The sequence below is a fragment of the Sorghum bicolor genome, chromosome 5 (genome assembly GCF_000003195.3).
Source record: "Sorghum bicolor cultivar BTx623 chromosome 5, Sorghum_bicolor_NCBIv3, whole genome shotgun sequence".
Classification (NCBI taxonomy): Eukaryota; Viridiplantae; Streptophyta; class Magnoliopsida; order Poales; family Poaceae; genus Sorghum; species Sorghum bicolor.
The window spans coordinates 60,751,884-60,762,204 of NC_012874.2; the positions used below are offsets into that span (position 1 = coordinate 60,751,884).

Here is a 10,321-nt window from a genome sequence, read left to right on the forward strand (position 1 = left end):
AATACCTTCTAGCCAACACTATGGCCAAGTCACGTTATTAGCAGTTAGCATATTACTCATCAATTCTATTGCTAGAGTATTAGTGTCCCTTTTTCTTGACTATTTGGATTTTGATACCTGTGAATCAACTATTGGATCACCAAAAGTTTCAACTTCATATATAAAATCATTCAGAAGAGCCTTTAAGCAAGCATGGTGGACAGGCAACACTACCACTAAATCTCCCAGGTGTCCCGGCAGCTAACTTAGCAGCTTCCTATGTTGGACTTGTGATTTTTTATTAGTAATTAGAATTGATTCACCACTTGAATATGATGCAGAAAATCATATATATATATATATATATATATATATATATATATATATATATATATATATATATCAAACTTATGTCGTAGATGAAAGGCCGGGGCAATTTGCCCTCAAACTCTAAAAAAAGATCTTCTAAAAATATAAAATAATAGAACACAACATTAAATCGGAATAACAATATACTTACCTGAACAGTGAAGACATGAGGCAATAACCATTAGGAGATGCTACTGTGTGGGCAAATGGGCACAAAATATTCCCAATTACAAAGGGTGCAGGAGCATGGGCACATTTGTAGTAATATCCACTTGCAAAGTATGGCATATGTTATTGCTAAAACTATAGCACTTGTAGCAAAATCTTGGCAAATAATTCAATTTGTGTTTCTTCTTAACTCAAATTTATTTACTTAGTGAACCTCAAATATTTCAAAACTTTAGTAAGGGTGGAGCTAGATATGCAGGTTTCATTTTAACTTACACAATTAAATACTATAAAATTGTAGTTATTCAATTTCAATTTGAATTGTGCCAAAAAAATATCTATAAGTAGAGTGACTAAAAATTTGTCAGTAAACCATAGCCAATTCATGTAAACCAAAATGACATCGAACACTACTGGAATCACACTCCACCATAGATGAAATCACCTGCTAGTGTTTCATGTCATATTCGAATGGTGAATCATGTCTAAATACTAATGAAGAAAACATGTCTATCTATTCCAATTTAAACTACTTCAACATGGGGAGCTGCTAAGGTAGTAGCCAAGAAAAATGGGAGATGTAGTGGTTAGTCCTGCCTCACGTTCACCTTTCCCTCTGCATAATTCTTTTCGCAATATCCAGAGTTCTAACTTTCGTGGATCCAAGAATTGATTTAAAGGAAGTAAATCTTTACGGTGAAGAAAAAGGGACACTGATACTCTGGCAAGAGAATTAAAGATTGATATGCTCACTTCTAATACCTTCTAGCCAACACTATGGCCAAGTCACGTTATTAGCAGTTAGCATATTACTCATCAATTCTATTGCTAGAGTATTAGTGTCCCTTTTTCTTGACTATTTGGATTTTGATACCTGTGAATCAACTATTGGATCACCAAAAGTTTCAACTTCATATATAAGATCATTCAGAAGAGCCTTTAAGCAAGCATGGTGGACAGGCAACACTACCACTAAATCTCCCAGGTGTCCCGGCAGCTAACTTAGCAGCTTCCTATGTTGGACTTGTGATTTTTTATTAGTAATTAGAATTGATTCACCACTTGAATATGATGCAGAAAATCATATATATATATATATATATATATATATATATATATATATATAGTATTTCTATATGGTACCCTGGGTACTAAATAACTATTCAGTACCCAACGTTCTATTGATGGGCAGGCAAATAGATCTACCCCGCCGTTCGGGCCTTCCGGCTCACACGCCCAGCCCACCCACCCAAGAGCTCGAGTGGCATAGCAGCTCCGAAGCTTCCCGCACCCACACCCACGATTTACTTGCAGTTCCAATTTTCATGCCCATTCCGCCCACACTACTGTCGGCGCTGCCCCGCACCGGCCGGCGCCGCGCCTCACTGCTGCCCTCGCCGCCCCGTGCTCGTCGCGGCGCCCTACCTTCGGTCCGCCCCATCCTCTCGGACGATGCAGTGTTGTTTCTCTGGAGTCCATGGCTGACTAGGTGCTACCGCGCTGGAGGCCCAAGCGGCCAATCCGAGGACCGCCGCCAGCCACTTCCGCAACTCCGCCATTGTGCCACGCTAGGTGAATTCCCAGCACCCGCCTCTCCTTTGGCCCCTTTTCTACTCACCCAAACCCTAACCTCTCTCTTGATTTGCGTTAGGTCATTAGGAGTCGCAAGTCTTCTCGGATCTGGAGGTCCTGCTCCGCTTGGCTTCCCCTCTCCCGACACCAGCCGCAATGAATTGCTTGACGCTGACGAGTACGAAGCACCCAACATCGGCGAGGAGCCACCGGACAACGAGTTCGTGATGACCCATTGACTCCTGCCAAGTACGATCGGAAAAGTGAGATAATTTGGCTTGATCTGTCTTCATGTTGATTTATTTACTGCATCCTCTCCCGATCCACCAGTTCCTTCCCCTCTGAATTCCCTTCCTATTTTTTTTACTTCACTCCTTGTTTGTTTTTTATTTCCCCTGCCATGAGCCCATGAGTAGATGTAACATCCAGCACTGCTAGCTCTAGTACTAGTGTTCTTTACATGTCCTGAATCAAGCTGTGCTAGTAAGTTAATGGAATCAATTAGTGTATCGATAACTGATCCAATGATATTTTTTATTGATTTTTTGGGCTGTGAGTAGTTCGCGCAACAGCAGGGATGAAGCAGATGGTCATGAAGCAGAAGCTCGAGTTCCAAACTGCCCTTCCTAGTTGGTATATATTAAGTGTGGTGTGCACCTCCAAGCCTCAAAGGTGAATAAAATCCTACCTCATTAGTTCAGATTCAGAGCTAGTTTGTTTGTTCGGCTTCAGCAAAGGCTTCAAACAAATATGAAATGAAGCAACACTGCTCTAATAATGTGATTTGCATGAAGACATTTAATTCACCCAACCAGTTTGGGTTCAGTAGGTGTTATTTATCTATGTAGTGTTGGATAATCATTCTAACTTATTTTTTCACCATTCTTATTCTAGTAGTATTGTTCATTGGCATTTAGCCTTATAGGTCTGTAATTTTGCTCCATGTATCTGATGTGAAAATAGAATCCTTTCTTTGTCAGGCTTGTAAAGATTGTGAGTAGAATAGGAAATGTATTCATTTGGAGATGAAACTTCATCATCCTAGAACAACAATGCCATGTTAATGCAATATGAGCAATTAAGAATGTTGTAAGATTGACCAAGACTTTGCTTTGTAAGGTTGACAAATTGACATCTTAACATGGCTATACATTGAAGTTCTTTTTATTATTGCCATGGTATATTATATCATTGGACATCTTTGCTTGGCATATATTTGAATGTTGAATGGTTTTGGGATCCCTGTTTGAAAATTCTAAATATTATTCTAAAGTTTGTCGGGAGGGAATGATGGGGAACATAGAGAGTGATGGAGGCCTAAGAGAGGGATATGCGATGGAGAGAGCGAGTGAATGAGAGGTGATAAGGGAAAAGATAGAAATGTGTATATGTTGTAGATCTAAAATGAGCATGATTCATTTGCTTTTGCATTCAACAAATATTTCAGCATGAGTTCCGTCAAGTTGCAGTTTATTTTTTCCTTGAACACACACGTCATTGTCTTAAACGAAAGAAGTGATCCTAAATAATGTGGAATTCATGGCTAGGTTAGTCTTTTAATACATTTGGCTGTAGTTCAAATTATAATTATGCAGTAACATCTGGTTTTGGAAATCCTAGTGCTCATTCCATGGGCTATTGGTGTCGCCTCCCAGCTTTAGTTGCTTTTCTTTGCTAGATTTCACATTTCCCTTTTCCCATTAAAAATGTTAATTCATTGATGTTTTGCTAGTTATTTAAGAAAGCACAAATCAGTGCATCTAGCAGTCTAATTTCTCTTTCAATCTAATTTTATGTTTTTCTTTTTACAGACAAGAACCCTTCTTATGTGGATGGATGCTTTCAATTGATTACCACAAATATATAGGTCTCTCCATGGCCTACCTCTAATAAACTATTAGAATTCTGATATCCTCCATTACATGTGCTATAATAGATTGATTTGGAATTATTTGTGGATCCTCTACAAATAATCATGGTTTCAAAGGGGGCTAGGCGTCTAGGCAAGAGCTGCGTGTGCGCCTAGACACCTTATAATACTTGGCCTTTTTTTGTTTTACTTTGGCATTTTGCAAGTTACTCACCATGGTTCCAGACTTCCAGTGGATCTGTTTATTATATTAGTATGTAAGTATAATACCTTAATTCAGTAACTATATCTATTTTCACCATTTTCTAGAGCATCTATAATGTATTCTTGGCTTACTGAATTATTTTTGCAAACTTATTTCCCATTTATGTCATCTTGAAGGCCCCATACTTATTTTCCATCTATGCATCACATACTCTGTTATAATCATTCATTTATAATGTTTTCTTTTGTTCCACTCTTTTAGACAGGTGAAGCAATTGGCCCACATTAGAGAGGGGTGTGAGAAGAAAGGGATGCATTAGTTTTTTTTGCTTTCATTCAGATAAAAAAGTAATACAATTTGGTGTGAGTTGTTGGAACTCCAATATTTATGATCCCAATGAAAGGTTATTTAGCTGTCATAAATTTCTACTGTGATCTTGTGGAATAACATAGACAGAGCTACAAAACTATGTGTATTCAGAGTGCAAAGAGTATTGCATTCTTTCACGGTTCATTTACTTGAACAAGATATGTTTTTGGTGAAAAAAGATTTATATGGATTGAAATATGCTTTGTATGATTCATTTGTTGTTGGAGACTTTTTTTATTGCCTCAACTATCTCAATATAAAATCTACCTTCCAAAAAATTATAAGTAAATAATACACAATCAAGCTATGTACCTACCACTACTCCATGACATAGAGAAAAGGAAACAAAATCGACCCCAACAAAAACAGGAAAAAACAGCATCAGACAAATAAAACCGACAGCTACTCCCAGAAAAAAGGAAAAAACCGACCCCAAATCAACTAGGGGAAAAAATTGGGAATTCAATGTAAGAAAAATGGAGGGGAAAAAAATTTGCAGTAAGAAAATTGAAAAAGCTCGGTCATTGCGCTGGCGCGGCAGTGGGAAGCGTCGGGCTAGCCTGGGTGCTCGGGTACTGAATAATAATCAGTACCCTGGGTACCCATTAGCGCAGTCCTATATATATATATATATATATATAAAACTTATGTCGTAGATGAAAGGCCGGGGCAATTTGCCCTCAAACTCTAAAAAAAGATCTTCTAAAAATATAAAATAATAGAACACAACATTAAATCGGAATAACAATATACTTACCTGAACAGTGAAGACATGAGGCAATAACCATTAGGAGATGCTACTGTGTGGGCAAATGGGCACAAAATATTCCCAATTACAAAGGGTGCAGGAGCATGGGCACATTTGTAGTAATATCCACTTGCAAAGTATGGCATATGTTATTGCTAAAACTATAGCACTTGTAGCAAAATCTTGGCAAATAATTCAATTTGTGTTTCTTCTTAACTCAAATTTATTTACTTAGTGAACCTCAAATATTTCAAAACTTTAGTAAGGGTGGAGCTAGATATGCAGGTTTCATTTTAACTTAAACAATTAAATACTATAAAATTGTAGTTATTCAATTTCAATTTGAATTGTGCCAAAAAAATATCTATAAGTAGAGTGACTAAAAATTTGTCAGTAAACCATAGCCAATTCATGTAAACCAAAATGACATCGAACACTACTGGAATCACACTCCACCATAGATGAAATCACCTGCTAGTGTTTCATGTCATATTCGAATGGTGAATCATGTCTAAATACTAATGAAGAAAACATGTCTATCTATTCCAATTTAAACTACTTCAACATGGGGAGCTGCTAAGGTAGTAGCCAAGAAAAATGGGAGATGTAGTGGTTAGTCCTGCCTCACGTTCACCTTTCCCTCTGCATAGTTCTTTTCGCAATATCCAGAGTTCCAACTTTCGTGGATCCAAGAATTGATTTAAAGGAAGTAAATCTTTACGGTGAAGAAAAAGGGACACTGATACTCTGGCAAGAGAATTAAAGATTGATATGCTCACTTCTAATACCTTCTAGCCAACTCTATGGCCAAGTCACGTTATTAGCAGTTAGCTTATTACTCATCAATTCTATTGCTAGAGTATTAGTGTCCCTTTTTCTTGACTATTTGGATTTTGATACCTGTGAATCAACTATTGGATCACCAAAAGTTTCAACTTCATATATAAGATCATTCAAAAGAGCCTTCAAGCAAGCATGGTGGACAGGCAGCACTACCACTAAATCTCCCAGCTGTCCAGGCAACAAACTTTTCAGCTTCCTATGTCGAACATGTGATTTTTTTATTAGTAATTAGAATTGATTCACTACTTGAATATGATGTAGAAAATCATCAGATGAATTTATCAGTAGAATTTTATCCCTATGGTGTTGAATGTCATTTTGATTTGCATGACGAAATGGGGATGGGTCAAGGAGAGGTCTTGACTCAGCCAAGTCAGCCATATTTTTAGCCCTAATTCAAACTTGAATAACTTTGATTTTATAACATTTGATGATGTAGTTATAGTTAAAGTATAACACCAGCCTGCATATCTGGCCACAACGCTACCAAAGTCTAGAAACATTTGATTCTCATTAACTTGCTAAATTGGAGTGAAGAACAAAAGCAAACTGAATTATTATGCCAAGACATGGAACAGCAAGCAGTGCTCTCCTCGTACCAATCACATATGTCCTACTTTGGAATTAGATAGTTCAAGATACACTTGACCTTATTTATATTAATAATTGGAACATTGCACTTTATATATTGTGCACGTGTTGAGTTCTGTGGAAAATTATTTTCTATTGCTAATAACTAATTTAGATGGGAGAAAATCAATCTGGAAAACACTAGCAGCAGCCCGCCACATCAGTCCCTCTAGTGTGGCAAACAGGATTTGTCACAACACACCCTTTGGCGCAGAAAGAGCTAGCACACCTCGTTCCTGAGTGAGTATGGGTTAGGTCTAAAAAAATGCATATGGTGTATTACAGTTGTCTTTCCACGCTACGTAGACTAGTGTGGCCAAACGGGTCATATCTAAAGATAATTTTAGGCCAGAATGTTTTCAAAATATTATTTACAAAGGGTAAAAAATAAAAATTTCATCATTTTATTATGGATAGAAATGCTACTGAAAACCTCCTCATTGCATAGTATTCCCATGCTGGTCCATGGCTTGTTAAATATGTGCATGAAGGATTTACATGCTATTCTTTGCATCATTAGCAACATAACTAAATGCATTAAGTCAAGTTTTATTTGTCTGCAAGGCTGGGAGCAACCTGTGGTGGCCAGATTGGTACATCACTAGAAATACAAATATATAAAGTTGTACCCGATTAAAAACATATATATATATATATATATATATATATATATATATATATATATATATATATATATATATATATATATATATATATATATATATATATATATATATATATATATATATATATATATATATATATATATATATATATATATTTTATATATATAACTTATGTCGCAGATATTTTTTTTCCTTTTTTAGGAAACTGGAATGCCATGGTTATATACAAGTCAAAAGGATGAAAATAAGAGAGAAAGAAAGGAATATTCTAGAAATTCCTGCTAGATGAAATAACTCTAATTTGCTCGAAGCATAAACATGGCAAAAGTTAGGAATGCATATGCACAATTGGTTTGCAATTAAGATTTTTACAAGCCTAGAAGTGCAAGATTAAGTATGGCTTGAATCCAATATTGATGACTAGACATATTGATAAATGTGTACCTCTGGTGCTTGCAAGTGCAAGCGAGCCCTACTCCGCTCGCTCGCCTTCCTCCTCCGAGGCGAGCTCGTCTTCACCCTTGCCTCCACCTTCCGTGACCGCCGCCCTCGGCCATCGACTCCCTCGCCACCGGTTGTGTTGCCCACCTCCTGGACCTACCCCTTGACCCCACCCTCCTCCTAGTCCTTGGCCCTACCACTACCGACCACTCGCGGTGACATCCTTATCCCCCTCCCCTCGTAAAGCTGCCATGGCCATCGGCACCCCCTATCCAACCTAGCCCAACTGCCTCCTATGCTACCAGAATCCAAATGCCACCCTCCCTTCATCCTCACCGTCCGGTTGGCCTGGCTCCCCCAAGCCCCTTCTAATTAAGCTACCGGAGTTGGGGAAGAAGAGAGGGAGAGTCAGAGAGAGAGAGAGAGATGAAGAACCTATCACCGCTGCTGAACCCTAGCCACCACTGTCTTCTTCTTTGTCGGTGCAAAGCCTCAGTACGCAAGGGTGAATTTGTTACTGCAAAAGGAAATACCTACACATTCAAGTCCAATATATGTGCCAAACTGCCAACTACATTTGGGGATGCTCACCTTGGCACTGATGATGTCCTCGACGCGGTCACCCTACTCGCGCTACTTCTAATGGTGTTGTCATTAGCCACCTCGTGTGTCGCCTGCATCCTCACGATGCATTAAAGCCAGATTAAGGTCAGGGCTCACCTTGGATTGAAGAGGGATGGGGCAGCAAGTGGTTGGTGAGCCTCGACCTCTGTACACCTCCTTCTCCTGGCTAGATCCATGCGTCCCTATGCCAGATCTAGCCATACCTTCGTCGTCCACACCACATGCACGCTGGTCCCATGCGCGTACCTTGGTTGCTAGCAAGGCCGACCATCTTGCGGCACTGTGGCTGCTGCTGAGGGATGGGTGTCGTAGACGCATGCTCTAGCGCGAGGTCATGGATGGCACCTGGTGCAGGGGCTTATGTGCTACCACTAGCCGCTGCGGACAGGAAGGAGAAGGGGAGGAAAAAATAACTAGGGTTTCAAGGGGGCACCGGCTAGGTGGGTATTTAACCTCAGCTTGTGTGATCTCAGCCGTCAATATGGATCAAATGGCTCTAATCGTCCAAAGCCAAAACAGGCCAAGTTTGCCACATGGCGGAAGGAGATTCCCAACATAAGCCCAAGTTTATGGGCCCAAGGCCCCGTTAGTGGCTTTGCTCTTGTGCAATGCATAATTCAATGTCAAATTCCAACAAATTAATATAAATTCACTATAATGCGAATCATAATAACCATGTATAATTTGGTTTTGGCCAAATGGTCATGTATAGAAATTTCGAACAATAATGTCATGGTTTATTGACTAAAGCCATTTTTAAGTAACCACAAATTTATGGTAATTCAATGAATATTTGCAACAATAAGTCATTAAACCATAATCTTTCTTTCAAAAAATAATAAATTGTCAAATGAAGAAGTCATCAACTACAAAGTTGAAGGCCTCATCAAGATCTACAAGTTTAGTTTTGGTCCATTCTACATATGAGTTCATTTTGAACAATTCAAAAATCTAACTTTCAAAATATGACAACTTCAAACGGAACTTTGGGATAGAAAATAATTTCAAATGAAGAGGTCGTCAACAACAAAGTTGCAAAATTCATCAAGATCTATAACTTTTGTCCTATTCATTTTTCTATCCTACTTTATTTAACAATTCAAAATTTAAATTTCAAAATATGAGAAGTTCAAACATAATTTTGTGGTAGTAAGTTATTTTAAATGAAAAAGTTTTATCCACAACAAAGTTGTAGGACATTATAACTCTTGTTTTAGTTATTTCTCCATCCAACTTTATTTCAACAAAGTGAGTCTATACATCCTCCACAAAAAGAAACATGTCTAGCCACATAACTACGTGTGACATGTATCCATCTCTGAACAATGTATAGTATAATTTTGTCAAAATCTTTTGAAATTTTTATGCAATGATTATACACAAAATCCATGTTGTCAGGAAACTTTATAGATTTTTATAAACAAGTTGGGATACTATTACATTTATTCTATAGCAATTCAACAAATAATTACAATAATAGGTAAATTTCATCAGAAAATTTTTAAAATTTATACAACAACATATTTTTGGTCTGTAAGCACTGCATAAAATTTTGAAGCACTTTTTTAATAAAGTGGGACTATGCATCCTCCGCAAATAGATATATCTCTCACTTAGCCACATAGCTACGTGAGATCTATCCATCTGTGAACAACATGTAGCAAATGATTTCACATAAATAGTCATCAAAACAAAAGTTGTAGAACCCATTGGTCATTTCTCCATCTAACTTTGTTTGAACAATTCAAAATTTGAATTTCAGTGAGAAGTTAAAATCAAATTCGGATAATAAAAAACATTATTGTCAACTACAAAGTTGTAGACTCATTGATATCCGTAACTTTTGTATTGGTCATTTCTCCAACCGACTATGTTTG

At 37.7% G+C, this 10,321-nt stretch overlaps 1 long non-coding RNA gene across 2 annotated transcripts; it reads left to right on the forward strand.

The window, feature by feature from the left end:
- On the forward strand, positions 1,770-4,739 carry LOC110435423. Of its 2 annotated transcripts, XR_002453083.1 has the most exons (4): positions 1,770-2,088; positions 2,168-2,351; positions 2,649-2,760; positions 3,900-4,680. It is a non-coding gene; the product is annotated as an uncharacterized LOC110435423 (long non-coding RNA). The 2 variants fall into 2 exon arrangements; XR_002453082.1 differs by having other exon boundaries at positions 1,772-2,088; positions 2,649-4,739.